Here is a 14,038-nt window from a genome sequence, read left to right as displayed (position 1 = left end):
AAATTGGTGAATTCACCTTATGACATCCAGTGGAACAGCCACTTTAGACTTCTCCTCATCTTAGCTACTACTGCATCAATATGTTTTGACCATGACAGTTTACAATCTAGGGTTACTCCAAGCAGTTTAGTCATCTCAACTTGCTCAATTTCCACATTATTCATTACAATATTTAGTTCAGGTTTAGGGTTTAGTGAGTGTTTTGTTCCAAATACAATGCTTTTAGTTGTATAAATATTTAGGGATAACTTATTCCTTGCCACCCACTCTGAAACTATCTGCAGCTCTTTGTTGAGTGTTGCAATCATTTCAGTCGCTGTATTAGCTGACGTGTAGAATGTTGAGTCATCCGCATACATAGACACTCTGGCTTTACTCAAAGTCAGTGGCATGTCGTTAGTAAAAATGTTAAAAAGTAAGAGGCCTAAGCAGCTACCCTGGGGAATTCCTGATTCTAACTGGATTATATTTGAGAGGCTTTTATTAAAGAACACCCTCTGTGTTCTGTTAGACAAGTAACTCTTTATCCACATTATGGCAGGGGGTGCAAAGCCATAACACATACATTTTTCCAGCAGGAGACTATGATCAATAATGTCAAAAGCTGCACTGAAGTCTAACAAGACCACAATCATTTTATCATCAATTTCTCTCAGCCAATCATAAGACATTTGTGTAAGTGCTGTGCTTGTTGATTGTCCTTCCCTATAAACATACTGAAATTCTGCTGTGAATGTATTTACTGTGAAATAGCATTGTATCTGGTCAAACACAATATTTTCCAGAAGTTTACTAAGGGTTAGTAACAGGCTGATTGGTTGGCTATTTGAGCCAGTAAAGGGGTAGGGAAATGACTTTTTCTTCCCTCCAGGCCTGAGGGCACACACTCTCTGGTAGGCTTAAATTGAAGATGTGGCAAATATGAGTGGCAATATCGTCTGCTATTATCCTCAATTCTCCATCCAAATTGTCAGAACCCGGTGGCTTGTCATTGTCGATAGACAACCATTTTTTCAGCTCTTATACACTAACAGCGGAATTCAAAAGGACAATTCTTGTCATTCATCATTTGGTCCGATATACTTGGATTTAACAGTTTTTACAGTCATTTTCCTAATGGGTGTGTGCTTATTAGTAACTGGAATAAGTAGGTTCATAAATGCGTCAAGTGCACCGTCTGGTTGCTCCACAGACCAGCAAATATTTTTCATCAACATATGAATCACTACAAAACTTATTGTATGAACTGTTATACACTATAGTAGGCCCAGTCTTTGGAACTTTGGTTTTCCTAGATATGGCTATTATATTGTGATCACTACATCCTATGGATTTGGACACTGCTTTAAAGCAAATATCTGCACCGTTAGTAAAAATGTGATCAATACATGTTGATGATTTCATTCCTGTGCTGTTTGGAACTACCCTGGTTGGTTGACTAATAACCTGATCTGGGTTGCAGGCACTGGTTACAGTTGTAAGTTTTTTCCTGAGTGGGCAGCTTGATGATACCCAGTCAGTATTGAAATCACCCAGAAAATATACTTCTCTGTTGACATCACATACATTAACAAGCATTTCACACATATTATCCAGATACTGACAGTTAGCACCTGGTGGTCTATAGCAACTTCCCACAAGAATAGGCTTCAGGTGAGGCAGATGACCCTCTAGCCATATTACTTCAACAGTATTTAAAATTTGATCGTCTCTAAGCTTTACAGGAATGTGGTTCTGAATATAGACCGCAACACCACCTCTGTTGGCATTTCTGTATTTTCGTTAGATGTTATAACCATGTATTGCTACCACTGTATCATCAAAGGTATTATCTATTATTATCTGACCCTGCTGGTCATCTATGAACTAGAGGTCGACTGATTAATCGGAATGGCCAATTAATTAGGGCTGATTTCAAGTTTTCATAACAATCGGTAATCGGCATTTTTGGACACCAATTATGGCCGATTACATTGCACTCCACGAGGAGACTGCATGGCAGGCTGACTACCTGTTATGCGAGTGCAGCAAGGAGCCAAGTTAAGGTGCTAGCTAGCATTAAACTTATCTTATAACAAACAATCAATCTTAACATAATCACTAGTTAACTACACATGGTTGATGATATTACTAGTTTATCTAGCTTGTCCTGCATTGCATATAATCGATGCGTTGCCTTATCATTGAATCACAGCCTACTTCGTCAATGTCACGGTTGTCGTCGGTGGAAAGAGAGGAACAAAGCGCAGCGTGGTGTGAATGCATCATTTTAATGGATGACGAAAACACGAAGTAAATTGAACAAAACAATAAATGAACAACGACCATGAAGCTATATACGAAATGATCGTGCTGACACAAACACTACACATAGACAATCACCCACAACCCACAATGACAAAACAGGCTACCTAAATATGGTTCCCAATCAGAGGCAGGTGTTAGTCGTTGTCTCTGATTGGGAACCATATTTAGGTAGCCTGTTTTGTCATTGTGGGTTGTGGGTGATTGTCTATGTTAGTTGCTTGTGTCCGCACATTTCGTATAGCTTCACGGTCGTTGTTCATTTATTGTTTTGTTCAGTTTACTTTGTGTTTTCGTCAACCATTAAAATTATGCATTCACACCACGCTGCGCTTTGGTCCGTTTCTTACGACGATCGTGACAGTCAAACGGGTGATTTAACAAGTGCATTTGCATAAAAAGCATTGTCGTTGCACCAATGTGTACCTAACCATAAACATCAATGCCTTTCTTAAAATCAATACAGAAGTATATATTTTTAAACCTGCATATTTAGTTAATATTGACTGCTAACATGAATTTCTTTTAACTCTGGAAATTGTGTCACTTCTCTTGTGTTCTGTGCAAGCAGAGTCAGGCTACATGCAGCCGCCTAGCTCGTTGCGAACTGTGTGAAGACCATTTCTTCCTAACAAAGACCTTAACTCATTTTCCAGAATTGTGCATAATTATGACATTATAATAATTATGACATAACATTGAAGGTTGTGCAATGTAACAGCAATATTTAGACTTAGGGACGCCACCCGTTAGATAAAATACGGAACGGTTCCATATTTCACTGAAAGAATAAACGTTTTGTTTTCTAAATGATAGTTTCCGGATTTGACCATATTTATGACCTAAGGCTCATATTTCTGTGTGTTATTATATTATAATTAAGTCTATGATTTGATAGAGCAGTCTGACTGAGCGATGGTAGGCAGCAGCAGGCTCGTAACCATTTATTCATACAGCACTTTCCTGCATTTGCCAGCAGCTCTTCGCTGTGCTTCAAGCATTGCGCTGTTTATGACTTCAAGTCTAAATCCCGAGATCAGGCTGGCAATACTAAAGTACCCATTAGAATATCCAATAGTCAAAGGTATATGAAATACAAATGGTATAGAAAGAAATAGTCCTATAATAACAACAACCTAAAACTTCTTACCTGGGAATATTGAAGACTCATGTTAAAAGGAACCACCAGCTTTCATATGTTCTGAGCAAGGAGCCTCAAACGATAGCTTTCTTCTCCGACACTTTGTTTTTGCATTATTTAAACCAAATTTAAACCAAATCTAAACCAAATTGAACATGTTTCATTATTTATTTGGGACTAAATTGATTTTATTGATGTATTATATTAAGTTAAAATAAGTGTTCATTCAGTATTGTTGTAACTGTCATTATTACAAATATATATATATATATATAAAAAAATCGGCCAATTAATCGGTATCAGCTTTTTTTGGACCTCCAATAATCGGTATCGGTATCGCCATTGAAAAATCATAATCGGTTGACCTCTACTATGAACATTTGAACATCTTGGCCATGTTCTGTTATAATCTCCACCCGGCACAGTCAGAAGATAACTGGCCACCCCTCATTGCCTGGTTCTAGGGAGTTTTTTTCTAGTCACCAAGCTTCTACACCTGCATTGCTTGCTGTTTGGGGTTTTTGGCTGGGTTTCTGTAAAGCACTTTGTGACATTAGCTGATGTAAAAAGGGCTTTATAAATACATTTGATTGATGAATTTGATTGATCTGAGTTTCAGAGATGGTCAGAATATGAATGTGATCTTTTACAAGCAAGTTATTGACTTCATGGACCTTGTTTCATAGGCTACATATGTTAATATGGACTATTTTTAGCACTTTTCTGGTTTGCTTGATTGTTTTTAATGCTTTACTGGGAAGCTTATCAGAGGTAGACTTACTCATGCCATTTACATGGGAGCTGATAGTGCAGGGTGAGCTGTATTACGTGGTCTTCCTATTATTGCACACCACCTCAGTGCTAACAGTGTAACTGGTTTACAGGCTCATGATTACTGCTTACAATAGCTGTAGGATATACAGATGTATTCGGTGCAATTAGGGGTACATACAGTTGAAGTTGGAAGTTTACATACACTTAGGTTGGAGTCATTAAAACTAGTTTTTCAACCACTCCACAAATTTCTTGTTAACAAACTATAGTTTTGGCAAGTCGGTTAGGACATCTACTTTGTGCATGACACAAGTAATCTTTCCAACAATTGTTTACAGACAGAAGATTTAACTTATAATTCACTGTATCACAATTCCAGTGTGTCAGAAGTTTACATACACTAAGTTGACTGTGCCTTTAAACAGCTTGGAAAATTCCAGAAAATGATGTCATGGCTTCAGAAGTTTCTGATAGGCTAATTGACATAATTTGAGTCAATTGGAGGTGTACCTGTGGATGTATTTCAAGGTCTACCTTTAAACTCAGTGCCTTTTTGCTTGACATGATGGGAAAATCAAAAGAAATCAGCCAAGACCTCAGAAAAAATAATTCAAGTCTGGTTCATCCTTTTGAGCAATTTTCAAATGCCTGAAGGTACCACTTCATCTGTACAAACAATAGTATGCAGGTATAAACACCATGGGACCACGCAGCCATCATACCGCTCAGGAAGGAGACGCGTTCTGTCTCTGAGAGATGAAAGTACTTTGGTGCGGAAAGTGCAAATCAATCCCAGATCAACAGCAAAGGACCTGAAGATGCTGGAGGAAACAGGTACAAAAGTATCTATATCCACAGTGAAACGAGTCCTGTATCGACTTAACCTGAAAGACTGCACAGCAAGGAAGAAGCCACTGCTCCAAAACGGCCATATAAAGCCAGACTACAGTTTGCAACTGCACTTGGGAACAAAGATCGTACTTTTTGGGAGAAATGTCCTCTGGTCTGATGAAACACAAATAGTACTGTTTGGCCATAATGACCATTGTTATGTTTGGAGGAAGAAGGGGGATGCCTGCAAGCCGAAGAAAACCATCCTAACTGTGATGAATGGGGGTGGCAGCATCATGTTGTGGGGGTGCTTTGCTGCAGGAGGGACTGGTGTACTTCACAAAATAAATTACATCATGAGGCAGGAAAATTATGTAGATATATTGAAGCAAAATCTCAAGACATCAGTCAGAAAGTTCAAGCTTGGTTGCAATTGGGTGTTCCAAATGGACAATGACACCAAGCATACTTCCAAAGTTGTGACAAAATGACTTAAGTACAACAAAGTCAAGCTATTGGAGTGGCCATCACAAAGCCTTAACTTCAATCCTATTGAACATTTGTTCGCATAACTGAAAAAGTGTGTGCAAGCAAAAAGGCCTACAAACCTGACTCCATTCCTCCAGCTCTGTGAGGAGGAATGGGCCAAAATTCACCAAACTTATTGTGGGAAGCTTGTGGAAGGCTACCCGAAACGTATTACACAAGTTAAACAATTTAAAGACAATGCTACCAAATAATAATTGAGTGTATGCAAACTTCTGACCCACTGGGAATGTGATGAAAGAAGTTAAAGCTGAAATAAATCACTCTCTACTATTATTCTGATATTTCACATTCTTAAAATAAAGTGGTGACCCTAGCTAACCTAAGACAGGGATTTATTACTAGGATTAAATGTCAGGAATTGTGAAAAACTGAGTTTAAATGTATTTGACTAAGGTGTATGTAAATGTCAGACTTCAACTGTAAATTAAATGACTTACATTGTATTTGCCAATGCCCCTAAGATCATGTACATTTGATGCAGCATTATCACGACTCATTGTCACAATGGTAGTGATTAACTGAGCTGGTCTTGGATCATTTACCAGTCATTGTTTCAATGCAGCCTTGAAATGCGTAGACATTCCTTGAGCCAGGGTGATTTGGATGGACTCCGTCATTCCTGAAGATTATCTTCTGTTTCCAGAAGGTGTCAAAGTAGTAGTGCACTATGTGGGAAATAGGGTGCCATTTGGGATGCAACCTTCACACACTGATGGTCTGTCTTGTAAATAATATTACATTTTAGAAGTGGGGATTATTTTATATAAACAATGAATTCTGGGTAGCAAGTCAAATCACCAAATAGTTTGTAATTTGGAGGGATGCATTCTGAACCAATCCAGCTGTTCAATTTGTTGCTACCTGTAAGTATTGTCAGAAGCTTTAAAATGATTTACTATGATTTGTAATGATGATGACACTAGGCGGCTCTCTTACTGCCTCAATCTCTGGTTTCACACACAGTGGGATGTTAAACTGATTAGCGCTACTTTAAAAAGAGGCTGGATCACTCTAACAAGGGAGATAAGATCTCGGCATGCACCTCAACCCCACTGTGCGTGTTTGATACTGTGACCAGAGGCTGTGATGCTATCGGTCTCTGTGGTTGGAAGGGACTCGCTCTTTTGGCTGAAGTTGAGAAGAGGCGGCACGTTCTACTGTGCATACACATACAGACCTGAAGGTATTTTTTTGTATTTTTTTTATCCAGTCCTTATCTGTAAACTACACACACACAGGACACATTATATGCACATGTGCAAATACAAACTACATGCACATGTACGCACACACACAGACTACATGCACGTACACACGCACACACGCACATTCACACAGCACACATTACATGAGCATGCATGCACACACAGACACACACACCCGCGCACATACACACACATTTTGGATAAGTGACCATGCTTTACGTTTCCGCACTGCTTGATTGCAGTGAGCTCTGGTTGATTGCAGTGAGCTCTGGTTGATTGCAGTTAGCTCTGGTTGATTGCAGTTAGCTCTGGTTGATTGCAATGAATGTTTTGGAGGTGGTAGTTTGAGGTGGCTCTCGTACACAGAGGAGGAGGAGGGGAGGGCTGGATTTGTGGGTGAGCATGCAGGAGTGTTATGTAAATCAGATGGTAATTTAGGGTTGGCTGTATGGTTAGTATTGGGGTTAGGATGTGAGTTATGACTGGGATTCTTTTAACTAGTTGGAAGAGAGTGGTGGGGAACGGTAGTTCAGAGCCTCTCTTACAGTCACATTTCATATACTGTAGATTTGACTGCTACACACTTACTTGTCTTTCATCAATTCGATATCCTCCCTATCCTTTCCTCTCTCTCACACTCCTTTCCTCCCCTCTCTCACACTCCATTCCTCCCCTCTCTCATACTCTTTTCCTCCCCTCTCTCACACTCCTTTCTTACTCTCTCTCGCACTCCTTTCCTTTCTCTCGCACTCCTTTCCTTTCTCTCTCACTCCTTTCCTCTCTCTCGCACTCCTTTCCTCTCTCTCACACTCCTTTCCTCTCTCTCGCACTCCTTTCCTCTCTCTCGCACTCCTTTCCTCTCTCGCACTCCTTTCCTCTCTCGAACTCCTTTCCTCTCTCGCACTCCTTTCCTTTCTCTCCTTTCCTTTCTGTATCTCTCTCCTTTCTTCTTTTTCTCTCTTTCTCCCCTCTTCTCCCTCTCCACTCATTTCCTCTCTCTCCCTTTTAGTATTTCCATTCACTCTCAAATGCACCCTCAGTTTGTATCCTACCCCTCTCCTCTCTCTTTCCTTTCTCTAATCAAATCAAATCATTCTTCTTCTACTCCTCTTCTCTGCCTCTACTCTCTCCCCCCACTGAGAGAGAAAATGAAAGGCTGTATTTGAAGTGAAACACAGTGGCCCATATTCTGAGTTAACGGCTGCTGTCAAAGACGAGGATAAAAAAGTAGCACTTCCTCACCGTACGACTGTACAGTGGATGTGTGTGCACATGTGTATGTGTTTGTTCATGTGTGAGTGCATATGTGTGTTTAGGCATGCATGCATGCGTCTGTGCATGATTGTGAATGCGTGTGAGTGTACCAAACATTAAGAACACCTTCCTAATACTGAGTTACACCCCCCTCTCTCCCTTTTGCCCTCAGAACAGCCTCGATTTGTCGGGGCATGGACTCTACAAGGTGTCGAAAGCATTGCACAGGGATGCTGGCCCATGTTGACTCCAATGCTACTGTCGTGTCTTTGGCATCATTAAAAGGTGAAGACTGTTATTTTATCAAATCAATGATTAAACTAATCATGTTAATTTAATTAACTAGGAAGTTGGGGCATAACGGGAAATATTAAGATTACAAAGTTGTACTTTTCGGAATATAACTCTTCAGATATTTTAATATCTGATCAATTAGTCTTCTATCAATTAATGATTATTTTCCTCATGTCAGTCTCATCTGAACGTCGTAAATTGTTGGTTATCTGCACGAACCCAGCCTTTACTATAAATCATCCATACACCAATTGGCTTAATCATTTATTCACTAACTAATTAAATAATTACAGAAATGCATAAACAAACTGTAGATATTGGTTACTAACAATGATAGGAAAGATTCCCTAGTGGGCTAAACCGATATGACGGCTTGGTGGACAAAGGGAAAGGGGTGTGGACTGGTGTGGAGAGCTGGAAAGACTAAATGGATTCATTACACAGTCTATAATTATATACATTGAAATGCTAATCCTTTGCACATGAATGGCTGCTCATTCGAGAATAATTGCAAGTACATATTTAGGATGTATGTCATTGTTGTATTCTCTGTTGGAATCCGGTCCGTCTGCTGGAGAGTTCATCCGAGTGTCTCTCTCTCTCTCACTCTGTTTCTGTTTCTGTTATGCTCGTTGTTTGAATGAGGAGACCAAGGTGCAGCGTGGTAGGGGAATATCTTACTTTTATTAAAATGAACACCGAAAAACAACAAAATACAAAACGAACGTAAAGTTCTGCAGGCTACACAGCAACTATACAAAATTAAGATCCCACAAACTAAGGTGAGAAAAAGGCTGCCTAAGTATGATCCCTGATCAGAGACAACAATAGACAGCTGCCTCTGATTGGGAACCATACCAGGCCAAACAAAGAAATAGGAAAACTAGATTGCCCATCCTAGTCACACTCTGACCTAACCAAAATTGAGAATTAAAAGGATCTCTAAAGTCAGGGCGTGACAGTTTCCCTGAAGATCAAAGTATTTCGTGGTTAGAATGGGTACTTCAGAGTACCATGCAGAAATGTTCTCATAGGATAGATGTTTTGGCGGTTGTCGGTATTCTCGTCCTCGGTTTACTTCATTTCTAGCTGCAGACTAGTACTTCGTATCTAAGATTTGCTCTTATTCTGTAGGGATCGATTGTCTCAGAGTTTAACAATTTCCAGCCGTGTAGCCACGTGTTATGGTTAGGAATTCAACAACCATTGCAACCTTAACTTACACCGGGGTTTGCATGGTCTTAACTATTCGCAATCATAGCTCACGCTGTGGGTTTGCTTAGTCTGAAGAGGATTTTCTTAGGAGGGGATTTTATTCGTAACAGTAGAAGAGGGCGGTTCCATGATGCCTAATCATGTCTGTGCTCATGGGGCCGGGCAAATGACTTAATTTAACTTTAAATGGAATACAATTCTCTCACATTAAAGGTTCAACATCACATTGCATAATTTCACAAATAGTTTCATCTTTACTCATTCATTTTATACAAGAATTAGATGCAAACCCCATAATTGAGAAATGTACATATTCAGAGATCTAGTTATGTGTGTTTTCTGTCCTCTCTGAGTTCACCAATTGAAACATACTCGTCCATTAAGTGTCCACCGACCATTCCCACCTTTTCACAAGTGGACATATTGTTTAATTTTCCTATTTTGGGGATTTAGGAGTTCAGCCACGAGAGTCTCCATCAGGAATGACCTGAGATAACAGAACCTGGTGTAGGCGAGAGGGGGAAGCCACAATCTACACCCAGAAAGGGCCACGTCATGACAGTCCCCCCCCCCCCTGGTGGTTTGGATCTTGTGATTATCCTGCAAGTTACAAATCAACATAAAAATAATGACCACGTGATGTCCTGTTGTGGATCATCGTTGAGGTCCCCACTCTGGTGGTTGAGCTTGGTAGGCTCTCTGACAGCGGGGCAGGCCGCCACAAGGATGGGCAGCGGATGTCCTGTTTGGGATCGCCGTTCCAGACCCGTCGTGTGGTTGTCCAGACTGGAAGATCTGGGCAGTAACTTAGGCAGATGTTAACAACGCACACACGCTCACGAAGTATATAATTACATTGATTCCCCAATGAGCGGCGTTGTGGCACTAAGTGATGGTTGTATGGGGACTTTGTGGCTCTATCGCTTAAGTGTCAAAGAAACTTAACTGAAAAGGAATGAAAGCTTAAAGAAATATATACAAAATATAGTTCTCACACCAAAATTATCTAATTGGACTATTCTATATACGTCCAATGTCCTGGCAAAATTACTCTATCATGGCATTGTCTCTAATGTTATATCTAGGCTTTTCCTACTTGATGTGTTGCTTAGGCACTATCCTAAGTTGATAACTACATGATAAGTCTACAGTAAGGCACAAGTTTTGGACAGTCTATAGGGATGACCTATGGACCTTTGTGGAGAAACTGGTGAGTACTGTAGCTGTAGAGTCAAAGGCGTCAAAGTAAATGTTCAATTTTACTAAGGCTGGTATTTTGCTTGAACCATTAAGTGATCCTAGCATAAATCCTAATTGGATGTTCCGTTGTACACATGTGCTATTATGCTTACACATGCGCACATGTCAGGGGAAGAAAACCAAGTATCCTGGCAGACTGCAACTTGTTCAGAATGAGTCTGACGTAATCGAGTAGTTTTCAGGTCAGTCAGAATTCGTGTCGAAGGAGTCTGTAGTGGTTTAACTACGAGTCACTATGTCTTCCACTATTGCAGTGGTGATAGGTATGATGTCTATTTCATACTTACAGTATGTTATCCACGGAGGAGCTAACCTCACGACAGAAGTACTCTTTAAGCATTGGACCAGTCATACGTGGTGTGATCATGGTTCATGACTTCTAATAACTTTTCTCCTGAGTGTAGGGTTCTATTTATTAGTGGCATGTGTGTTAATCATTGGAAGAGTGCTCTGGTGATTCCCTTCCCCATGTTCCACTCTGAGTGACTCCTAACTACTCTGTCGCTGTTGTCAAGGGTAATTTGATTTGATAGGTCTCTAACCTTCTCACTGATTGTAGCTGGACTGACTGTTGCTGGCATTGGTACTGGTACTACAGGAACACATGATTTGAGCATTTTACTAGTTGAACCTGTAGTTAAACCTACACATGGCAAGGTATGACTATTTTTACCATTTGTTTGAGGTGGAAGTCCACTGGACGTCTTCTATGACCAGTGTGGTACACCTCAGTAATATCTTCAATGTATTCTAATATTATCCCCATCTAGGGTCCTGTCTGCTCCTGACTGTTCTCATAGGGGAGTTTACAACTAGATTTGTTTTATGCTCTGGCGGCCTCGTACAGTGTTGCAGGTAGTCTCGATGAGGCTATAATAAGTCTGGGCTATTATTCCCTCCCTTTGTGTCTCGGGATCCCCCCCCACCAGCGGGTGGTTGGTATCTGAGGCACAAACGAAAAGGTCGGACCCTATGTACGAGTTGTCAGCAGCTGCGTTGTTATGAGAATGGCTATAACCTTTCAACCAAATCTCCTGGTGTTTGGGCTTCAAAACGCTCATTGGCTGTCGAGGGCTGTCAGTCACGTCTGTGTGTGGCAACCTCTTCAGTACCTGTGAACCGAGACGAGGATATCTGTCTGTGATATCGCAAAGTGTTTTACCAGTGGGAGTCGCCGGGTCAGTTGCTGGACTGATGCCATTAGTGTCATTGTCAAGGGTGACAGTCCCCCACAAAGCTGAAGGTGTATCATTGGAAGCAGAGTATACTCTGCTCATCGTTGTTTTTCTTGCTGAGATTGCCACAGTGCTTGCGGAAGTGTCCGAAGGGCAAAAGAAGTTCATCTCAACTACCGTATTGCACGACTGCAAGGAGGAGGGAAGTTGCTCATTCACAGAGACAGCTGGCTCGAAATCATGAAAATAATGGTCAATCAGTTTTGCTGATGGAATGTGTAGAGATATCTTAATATCTCCTTGGATTGGATTCTGCACCAAGAGGTTTCAAACGTCTTTTTCCCAAGGGGTGCTTTCAACAGATACCCCTCGTGAATGACTGCGTTGCAGCTAGCATTAGGGGAAGACAATGTGGTCAGTGGAGAAGGCACTGTGGCCATGCATGGTTGGTTTTCCAATCCATCAGTGGGAGTAACTGATCCATCAAGTCTGCTCCAAGTAAGCAGGGATTCAGATTCGTGATTTGCCATTTCTGTTCAAGGGGAAAGCAGATCGCTTTTTGGATTTGGAATGGGCTTGGCTTTAACAAAGCTTTTTACCTTTTTCTTCGCAACCTTTGTATCAGTCTATAGACAACGCCTGTGGGCTTGTTTCCTGATCAAGCGGGCCCTGAATAGGGTCTCAAGTGAGAGCGGGAGAGATTTAAATTTTAACGTCCTTGCTATGGGTGTTAATTCCTGCGGACCTGGTGTCCGGTAATTCCCCGTCTAGTCCTTGTGACTTATCGTTTACCCTTTTCTCAATTTTTTCTCACTTTAGTTCTTCATGTAGTGGAACTTCTAGAGAACATTGGTCTATGTTTTGATCGTCCTTTAACCCTTTGTTACCCTTGTGCTGACACTTTGTGTGGGTTGGGTGCAGGAACGTAGTGAACAGGTCGAATGTAGCGGTAGTTGTTTCGATGGCGACGTACTTTACAGTTATTTTGACTGCGGAGGTTATTGGAGTCGTGGTTTCATGGTAGAAACCGTTGTTGTGCGTCAACTCTCAACGCTCCAATACCTGATAATGCACCCTCTAACTGGAGTGAGTGCTCCTGGTCAAACTTCAAAACCGAGTGGTCAGGGCTCTTAGCGTTGTGAACTTTTGATGCCTCAAAAGCTGTGCTTGTAAGCTCTCTGAGTTGTAAGATAGGCAAGCCAACGTGGGCGGCAGGACCCAAGTAGGTAATGAAAGTGGTATACATATTCAATAGAAACATTTGTATGAATGGTAACAGCTCTTCCATTCTTGTTTCAGTGAGTAGGCCAAACTAAGCTAAACGAAGCCTTCGATAGTAAGCTTATGGGTGTTCGTTCCGAGCTTGTTTGAGGGTGTTAGCCAGTGAGCTATCATGTTTGCGAGTCGCAGAACCACTGAATTCTAATTTAAAATCTGTGGCAAGTTTAGCGTAGTCATTTAGCACGTGTTGCTGTTGTAGACGAATTAACCTCGTCACGTGTCTGTTTGTTCGTTAGCTTCAACAGGTAAACCCTGTCAGAACCCGTAGCGTTTGGGTAGCCATCCAATGCATCCTCTATGTCAGCTAGGAACATCTCAGTATCGTTTGGCTGACCTGGAACGGGGTCAAAGGTGGGAAAATTCTGGACAAGCTTGTCAAGGTATTCCGCGCCAAGCAGGTGGAGAGGGTTGGCTTCCTCCTGTGGGGAAATTGGGGCCGGAAGGCCAAGAGGAGAAGCCAAGCTTTGGCTTTGTTGGCCAAGAGGCACCATATTACTCAGTGCCAAAGGGCCAAGAGAAGACGACTGAGGGACACATGAGGGAGGCAAAGTCTGAAACCTATCGTCTTTACTCCTTTGAGTACAGGGCTCCAGTTTTTGGGATGGGTAGTCATGCTGTAGAGTGTGACCATTCTGGACTTTCTCCAAATGGTACCTACGGGTGCTATTCTGCTGCATTGCAGAGTCCACTTGAGCACTTAGAGTACTGATTTCGGACACATGAGTGTCGCACTTGCTCCTTTCGGTCTCAAACTT

General features: G+C 41.3%; 1 long non-coding RNA gene across 2 annotated transcripts in view; it reads left to right on the top strand.

The window, feature by feature from the left end:
- The window catches only part of LOC135508676 (uncharacterized), a 242,342-nt gene that overhangs the window by 210,861 nt on the left and 17,443 nt on the right, over positions 1 to 14,038 (top strand). The window contains exon 3 of one of the 2 annotated variants that reach the window (XR_010450836.1): positions 8,231 to 8,277. The exons of the other annotated variant lie outside the window; for it this stretch is intronic. This is a non-coding gene — a long non-coding RNA (uncharacterized LOC135508676). Of the gene's footprint in view, positions 1 to 8,230; positions 8,278 to 14,038 lie in introns of those variants that run through there. 2 annotated transcript variants of the gene reach the window in all.

The sequence above is a fragment of the Oncorhynchus masou genome, chromosome 22 (genome assembly GCF_036934945.1).
Source record: "Oncorhynchus masou masou isolate Uvic2021 chromosome 22, UVic_Omas_1.1, whole genome shotgun sequence".
Lineage (NCBI taxonomy): Eukaryota > Metazoa > Chordata > Actinopteri > Salmoniformes > Salmonidae > Oncorhynchus > Oncorhynchus masou.
This window is presented reverse-complemented; position numbering and strand designations above follow the sequence as displayed.